This window comes from Cupressus sempervirens, chromosome 10 (genome assembly GCF_028749045.1).
Source record: "Cupressus sempervirens isolate cs-2001-9-10 chromosome 10, ASM2874904v1, whole genome shotgun sequence".
NCBI classification, from domain to species: domain Eukaryota; kingdom Viridiplantae; phylum Streptophyta; class Pinopsida; order Cupressales; family Cupressaceae; genus Cupressus; species Cupressus sempervirens.
The window spans coordinates 501397288-501406716 of record NC_143127.1 but is presented as its reverse complement, the minus strand read 5'-3'; positions in this window follow the sequence as shown (position 1 = coordinate 501406716).

The window sequence follows — 9429 nt, the reverse complement described above, 5'->3', positions numbered from 1 at the left end:
TTCAGAAAATTCACATTTGGTTGGTACTTGAATTTCGTAAATTATACACGAGTATGAGGAAATTAAGTAATTCTATTTGAATAATTATGTATTACATTTAATCTTATTATCACTTTAAAAAAAAATGGTGTATTTTTTGCCGTGTATTTTGGGCATGATATTTTGTTATCAGAGCCTAGTTTCATAACACGTGGGCAACAATGGGTCCATGTCAAGTGTGGACATTTAAAACTACATGAATTAAACCTCCTCTCACATTTTCATATTTGGATTGGAAGGGGAAATAATCCTATGCTATTGTATTAACAAGACACTTAAACTCTATGTTATAATCAACTTTTTAAAAAAAAATATCCCTCTTGGCTAAATTAATAAATTTGAAAATCTATACTTAGACAAAAAAAATGATCCTAAAAAAAATAAAAATCTCTTAAAGAAAATATGCTCTCTGGAATTTGTATGAGAAAATTTAAATTCCCTTTTTCAATAGAGCATATTCTCTAAAGATTCTTTTTAATATCCATTTTGCTATTAATTTAATAAATTTAAAATACCATTGCATAAATATAAAAAAAAAAAAAAAAAAAAAAAAAACCTCATAACTTATCCTAATACTATCCTAGCCTAACCACTAAACTTTATCTTTAATTCTACCCTCCTCCTTACCTTATCAGGCGCATGCGCAAAACATTAATGCACCGACTCCACCCACCCTCCTTTGATTGGTCCTTTGGTGTTCACGTACCCCATATAGAGTTGGTTGCACTTGGATTTGATTGGAGGAGGCATGTATGTTTAAAATATAGGTGCATTAAAGTGCTATGGCAGAGAGATCACGTGGGTGGGGGGGACATGTTTTGAGTAGTGGAATTTCCACCCCCAACTGCTTCCCATTTACTCCCTTAAAGCTGGCCTTGGGGAAACACTTCCAAGGCAAAGGAATGTGGGGAAGTTTTTAAGTCAAATTATTAATGTAACCTGGACTTTAAACCCATCCTCATCCTTCTCGAGCACCAAGTTTCGCACCTTTCTTGGGTAGCATGGAGGAGGGGACGATCTACAGTCTTGATCCACATGAGAGATCGTGGGGGCCACCTTGTTTTTGTGCCACACACCTTGCTTGGGTGACCACTTGACAAGAAGGAATGAGTGGCAATTGGAAAGGAATAAGGCTTTTTTTTTAAAAACATCGCCCTCCATCCCAATTCTAACTTTCTCCCCCAAATGCCTCATCACCCTTCACGTGCCTTTCTTCCACCCTTGGGCAACATGATTCACTTTTGGGAGGGCTCAATTTTCAGTTGTATCAGCATTAATATTTGATGTCTGTGATGAGTTTTGACTTCTTGAATCTGGATCTAATTGCTTATCCAATTTGTTAAGTTGGCTATCCCTTTCATATCATGTAATGTCCCTTGCTAGGAGGCAGCCAATTTCTAATGATTAGCATACATCACTATGCAATTAAATCAGATTAAATAATTAAGGATTCAAAATGCATTTGACAGTTAGCATACCCAAGCTCCAAATTCCCTATTCTCATTTGGGCTATTATCATCTGTAAGTTGAAGTGGTGTTCCAGCTATAGAAGGTTAGACAAGATTTTTATATTTTTTATATATTTTTTACATCAGTTAGCTCATTTGAGTTTATGTTGGTTTCCAAAATTCTAAAATTTGACAAAATTTATTAAGGGAGACGTTGCAAGAAATTTTGAAAGCATCTAGCAGAATTGTAGCTTGTTTTCTAATTTCAGATGGATTTGAATTATGAATAAATATTAATGTGTTTGATGTCATTCGACTTCTTTAATAAAGAGACTATTTTACTTGGAGATTCATGGCGTGTCAAGTAGGCTTGGGGTTAGTAGGGGATAGGTGGCAGGGTTGAGGCTAGAGGTTATGTAAGGTTAGTTTAGAGGTAAAGTTATTTAGTTTGCTATTATGATTAATAGTTAGCTTTAGTTAGTATTTATAAATGTTTAATGTTATTATAAGATCTGCATTATGAAAAGTTAGTTGTGTTAGAGGTAGTTAAATTAGAGATAATAGGTGTTGAGTTTATTTTAAATTTTTGTATTAATATTTTAGTGGTTAGTAAGTATTTTTTTTATTAAAAGGTGTTAGAGTTAGTTAAAGTTAGATAGTAATTAGTGTTAGAAGTTAGTTAGTATTAGTGTAGTTAGTTTATTATTTTTGCTTTCAAATATTGTAGTTAAAGTTTTGAGTTAGATGTTAAATATAGTTTGTTAGTTAATTTATTTAGATTATGTTAAAGTTTAAGTTAAGATTTCTTGTTAAATGTTAAGTTATTTTTGAGTTATGTGTTTGTAAGGATTGCATGGGGTTTTGTGTTAGAGTAAATATTATTAGATTTTAAATTTTTTTTAGCAAGTTAAAATTATTTATTAATTTTTTAATGTTTTGATTAAGTAAAAACAGGTTTTGAAAGGACCCGAAGGCCACAAAGATATAACAATGAGGATCAAAATACAACTATGAAAAACCACCTGACAAAACAGAGGGACACACCAGAGTTCCCAACAAGAGGACAAACAACCCAAGAAGTTAAAGACCATCAATATTTACATTTTGGTCCAGTCTTACGAGAGCGTAAAGTCATATCAAAAGAAGGAACAAAGGATTTGTCTTTTTTTTCCTTTGACTGATGTCCAACCATCCTCTACCTTCCTAGAAGCCTTCTGCCAGTCCCAACTGACCCCCAACAACCCCTCATCAACAAAGTTAGCAACAAAAAAAGGGACAACAACAACATTACGATCCAGAGCCAACAAAGGGATAGTAGTCAAATCAATAGAGACAATAGTAAGCAATGAGTCAAAAACAACATTCTGATTCAAAACCATCGAAGAGACAGTAGCAAGCGATGAGTCAGCAACAACATTATGATTCAAAATTGTCGTAGAGACAACCTTCGAATCACCAGAAACAACAACAAAATCCTCGGCCAAAGAGAGATCAATATGCGAAGAGGTATCCAAGCCATCCACCTCCGAAGAAACCTTATGAATCATGTAGTGATCATCCGAAACCCCCGACCACCAAGAAGGTGATTTCTTCGATCGAGCCTTGTCAGAGGAGCAACTCGCAGCAAGATGGCCAGTCTTATGGCATTTCCTACATCTGAAAGGAATACCCTCATAATCAAGTAGCTGAATCCAAGAACCAGTTAGAGAAGCCAACTTTGACATTTCTGGAAGCCCCTTGTAGGTATCCATCTCCACTAGGATGCAATCAAATGTAGTCCTATAGACATTGGAAGAAACTGAATAGACCAATATGAAATCCCCAAGAGCATCCCCAATAGCCTCTAAGATAGAATCATGCCAGAAATGAAGGGGAAGATTTGGTAACCTCACCCATTGAGGAATCTTATCAAAGGTTTCAGTAGTCAGATTAAATGCCAGAAACTAAGGTTTGGCCATCAGGGGAACCTTTCCTCCCAAGAGAAACCACGACCCAGGATGGCATTTCTATCATCAACATTAGCAAATTTCAAAATAAAAAAACCCCATGCCACAGGGTATATCTGCATTTCATCCAAAATGATTGGTTCCCAAAATTTGGAAATCTAAGCATGCAAATCTGAAAGAGAGGGCCAAAAAACCCTGAAAACAAAAAATAGCAGCCATATTGGAGTAATCCTCCACATATGAGTTGATCTCCTCAACTACATCTTGTTCAAAATGAAGCACAAGGGGATTACCAACCAGGACAGGTATAATAGAATGACTAACTGAAGGAGCAAATGACCAGAGCCCCTTCCTCACAAGATTAGAAATAGCTATCTCATATGTGGCCACATTCGCATAAGAAAGAGTAGAATGAACAGGAGAACCCTTCACAGCAGGAGAAGCATGAACTCTAGGAGCACTCCGAGCCGCAATAGACACCACAGGAGGAAACCTAACTGCAACTGATGTAGGAACAGAGGTCTAAGAAGCTCCATGGGCAGACATAGCCTTCACAGAAGCCCTAGTAACCTATGCAGGAGAAGTCAGAGGATGGGCAAGAGAAATCACATGAACAAAAGCGGGAGTGACCTTGACTATGGGAGAGGCGCCAGATCCAGCGAGAACATCCCCTACCACAACTAGCACAACAACATCCTTGATCGAAGGGACCACGACAGGAGCAGTCACAGAATGAATGGCAGGAGCAGAAGTTTGAATTTGCCCATGCACAGGAGCACGGGTAGGTGGAGCCATTTCTAATAAGGAAACCTGATGATATTAAATTTTTTATGTTAGTGAATAAGGATTATTATTATTTTTGAAAATAATAGTTAGATTTTAAATGAAAATGATTATTTATTTTTAATATGAATGTTAAATTGTTTGAGATAGAAATAATGGGGTAAGTTTTATTTTATCTTGTATTAAGTATGCTTTAGTGTTAGGATTTAATTAAATTTTAAAGTGGTTAAACAATAATTAGATTTAATTGTTATTGTTCATGTTATATTAGAGTGTTTTTAACTAAATCATGAATGGAAGCTTTATTTATATAATTGATTATCAATTTAGAATTTAGATATGTTGTCTAGTAATTTTTGGAAAGAAGCTAATATATTCTTTTGGAACAATGATACTAATGACTAAGCCTATGCAAAACCTGAAATGGATATTAACGATTGTAAATGGTCAACCATAAAAAAAAACCCCATCTTAATGAATAGAAACAACTGAGTTAATGCAAGAATGTTATAATTATATTAAAGTATATTATGATCTTATACAGATTTTGAAAATTATATTTAACCCGATCACTCGAGGAAGAATTGTAGTTCATATCAAGTATGGAAGTGATCAAGTAGATAGATATTAATTTTGACATTTCAACACAAGCAAAAGATACCTATGATCTTCATAATCTAATTTTGTACCTTGGGATAAAATATTGAATAGATAAAATGAATGGTGAGTTAATAGGAAGGTAACACTTGAAGAGTATACCATGTTACCAAGTTATTTGAATACCTCTAACCTATTAAGAATTTACAATATATTGTTCCAGTAATCTTCAGAAAGAAAACAAGAGCTAATTTGGAATCTGCAAGTAACATTTGGGAACCTCGAATGATAAGATTACTAATGCAAGAAACTATTCAACAAGAGAGAGCTAGTAAGGAAAGTACAAAGAAAGGGAGTATCTCAACCTACTATAAGGAATAGAACCCTAATCGGGGAATGAATCTATCTAATTTAAATGGTGGAAGTTTTATTAGAAACTACTGAGTTAGGGTTATATGAGTCTATTAATGCTTGCAGGCTTATTGTATAAGCATGAGTAATACCAAATTTTAACTATCACGAAAATGCTCGTAGACTTTGGATTGAAATTATTGGATCAATTATAACCCTACAAATTTGAGAAAGTAAAGTCAGGATGAGGTCACCAACCTAATATGAACTAAGGGTTCAGGTATCAGAGTTAAGAAATAAGAGGATTATATACCACGAGGCATGATAAGACCAATAATGATGCCTATATCGACAACAAGGAGATAGTTGTAAGAGTGAATAAGTGAACTTTGACATTGGATAAGTAAACATTGACGACATCCTAATACTAGTTTTATACCTATATAGTTGCAAAACTGCAACCTAAGGATGAATTTATAAGTCATTATGAATAGGAGACATGAAATATGGAATTAGATAAGAGCTATAGCATTTAGCACATTATCAGATGATAATTAGAACTTGTGCAAATGATGGAATAACATGGGTAATGATGTATATATGTATACAAGATCATACCACATTTGGTGAGATAGATAACACAACTTCAACCAATATATTGTGGTGACTTTGACCTAAAAAATATTATGGGTATGTCCCCTAATATGTAATTATGGTGAATTGAGGATGAGAGATTTGGTTTTGTAATTTCAAACTCATAGTACAACTCTATTGACACTGAAGTTTCCCTCATGTTTTGATCTTTCAAAAAGAAACCAATGTAATAAAAAGAGGATTGATGGAGACTCATTTTAGTATCCTCGCATTTGCACTTTTGAGTGAGTTTTGATCAGGGCAAACCCCTTAGTACAAAAAACCCTAATTGTAGGGTGATGTCGATAAAGTGAGCTATGTAGTTAGTATGTGGGATCATTCATAGGTTGAGCGGCATGGTCTTTAGACCACCATCTAATTTCAATTCAAGATCCCTGTAATGTATTTGGAAGACCTAAGATTCCTCATTTTCCTTAGTGACCTTGGTACGACCACATTATGTCAATAATTTAAGCTTTGTAAGTAATTGAATTCATTTCCTTATTTGTCTGATTTCAAATTTTGTTATTCTAATGTTCTTCCATTTTTGCCAACAATGTGTTGTAGGGCTATTTAGCCAAATTTCTTATTGATGATTCTATTTTGCCTCTAGGTCATGTCTTTATCTCTTGATTAAAATTTTTCTATAGTTGCCACTCTTTATTTCTTTTATTTTCAAACTTTTGCATTGGATGTTTCTTCCTTGATGTCAATTTTTTTTTTAGGCACTTTCTTTTGAATTTTCTTGGCAAAGTGACATATGATGGGCCTACCAAAAAAAGAAGAAAGGATTCTTGACAATTAAGTGGATGTATAACATTAACATATGGGGTTATTAGTGAGAGTATTCATGCCCCACCCTCTTTCAGGCTTCAAGTATAGGACTAATGTATCTGTGGACTATTATGAGTAATGAAATTCCACCCCAACCTAAATTTGGTTAAGATTACAGGTTAACCAAATGGACTTCTAGATGCAAAAGGTGCATGTGTAGTGATGGACTTGTTTTGTGACCTATTAAAGAATCAGTATGTTGTGGAAACTCTAGAGTAAAAGTGTTTAACCTTAATAAAGAGCAAAGTTGCGTAATATGAAAAACTCATGTTTGAGGGAGTCTCATACAGTTGTTACCCGATGAGTGGGTATGTGGAATTCACAATATCTTATTTATATTATTATTGCTAGAGACTCTAGGTATATTTATATTAGATTAGAAAGTTGTTTATATGTAACTTATATGTTTTAAGAAGTGTTTGACCCTAGAAAACATAACCATGTCAGAGTTATGGAGTAAAATTTTCTTTTAGTAATGGTAGTCAAGAAAATAGGTTATCATTCCTATGTATGTATGTGAGTTATTAATCATTCTTTTTACAAGAGTAAATTTTGGTATAAGTCTAGACAAAGTCTAGCATAAAATGAACATTTTAGTTGTGTGACTTCCAGGAGGAAGTCAAAGGCTAGTGGGGGAGGATGTAAGGTCCATCCTCATATGTACTTATCAAATATGAATTCTCTGTTAAAACCATTATAAGAGATTTAAACATATATGAAGTAATGTTTTATGTTGTGAATGTCCTAATGAAAATTGAGATTGGTTGATACATCCATATTTTAATACTTAGTGATTCAAGAACTACTACATTATCTCAAGTGTTTAAGCATTAAAATTTCACTAACAATGGTACAAGGTGCTTTCACCTGATGACAAGGATGTTGATTTTGGTACCACGATGATTAGGTTATATGTAATCAGATGGTTCAATATGCCGTATTGGTGATGTTATGATGTTTAGATATATGCATGCCTAACGATGATTATTCTAGTATTTAATCTCAATTAATGAATAAGTTATATGTTATATTGATTGTACAATTGCTGATGATTAAATGTGTGTAGAAATGAGAAAGGATTACTTAAATAAAAGATTTATGTGTTGAGTTATGTGATTATCCTGATGAGTTATATGTATATGCATGTGATTTTCTTGAGCTACTGATGTGTGCAATGAGTGTGCATGATATTTTAGCTAGGAAATCTAATGGAGAATCAAAACTGGACCCTATGTACCGTTTGTGGAAACCAGAGTTGAGTCTAATAAAAGATACAAACCCCATTGTTCGTATTTTATTTGTATCGTGAATTGAATGAATGTATCATTCTGTAAGCATTAAGTGTTAGTGTTTTGTAATAGTGATTTTATAGTGTCACTTGACACTCATAACTTGTATATGCATTTCATCTTGATAGTTAGGGTTAACCAAGTAACCTAATGATCTAAGTTGGACTAGCTAAGTTACCTTTTTGCTAATCAATTAGTAATTAGGATTAATTACCCTAATCAAGATTAGTGACTATTTTGCATTTTTTGAGGGTTGCTAGGAAGTCTTAAATTTTTTAGAATTTTGATAGGTCCCTAATTAGTCCTAGAAGCCAAAAATCATGAAATCTAAGTACCTAAGGGGTATGAGTATGGGTTGGGGGCATTTTCCACCCCCCTAACCCCTTTTGTTGACTTTTATGGTCACCCAAATATCCCATTTTTTCTTTATTGCGAAAATTGAATGTTTTCATCATGAGTTGGATAACTTTAACTCCATGTTGAGGTTAGCCTTATGACTAGTTGAGTTAGAAGACTCTAGAACATTTAGGCAAGTGGGGGAGTTATTACATTCTGAAGGTGGTTGAATTTAGGATCTTATTTAGAGGCAATTTTGAGAGAGAATGAGTGTTCACCCAACCTCTAGTTTTAGAGAGCAATTCAAGATTGAAGGAGAAGGAGAAGGAAAGGAAGCTCATCTCAAATTGTTCAATTTCCATAACCTTATTGTGAAGGTAGGAACTCTTCAATCTTTTTTTAGTTCATGCTATGTTTCATACTTAAGTCATTCTATTTGCATATGCATGTTCGTGTGTTTGTTGAATATGGTTTGGGAGGGATTGAAATGGGTTTTTATTAAATGTTTTCCCTTTTGTATTTTGCTTTGATTTTTGAAGGGATTGTATGGGTTGTATTGGCATTACTCACCCTCGAATAGAGTAGAAGTGGCCATGTACAGGAGGAGGTCTTTAGTTGGACTCCAACAGTGTAGAGTCTCTTCTCAAGATGAGGAGAGGGAAAGAGAGTAGGGTGTTATGGACCCCTACTCATCAACACAAACCATATTTTGAGTCTTGGAATTTAAGAAATGGAAGAATGTAAGTTCTTGAGTTTATAGCCCCGAAAGAACACCTATTATGGTGTTGTGGCTGATGTCTCTTGTTGGAAAAATCCACCTTCTCCCTAGTCTGGTTCAATGTCAAACCTGTTGTGCAAACCTAGATGGGAGTGAATGTTTGTATTGGTCTTCAAGTAAGTTTGGTTGTCTCCCAGTCAGTTTTCATTCTCTCCATGGTCACTGTGATGTGTTACAGATTTCGTACTGGTTTCCTTGTTGTGAAGCGAAGAAGGAAATTCGAAATTGTTATTGAAATTTTAGTTATTTTGGGAGATTTCTCCTTGGAATAGAAATCCTGTGTAAAAATGTTATTTTTAACTTATTGCAAAAATGGCTACGATGTTAGGTTTTCTTCCTGGTTCTTTCCTAGTGGAACCTTTGAATCAGGTGGTTCAAGAAAAAAATGAGTATCA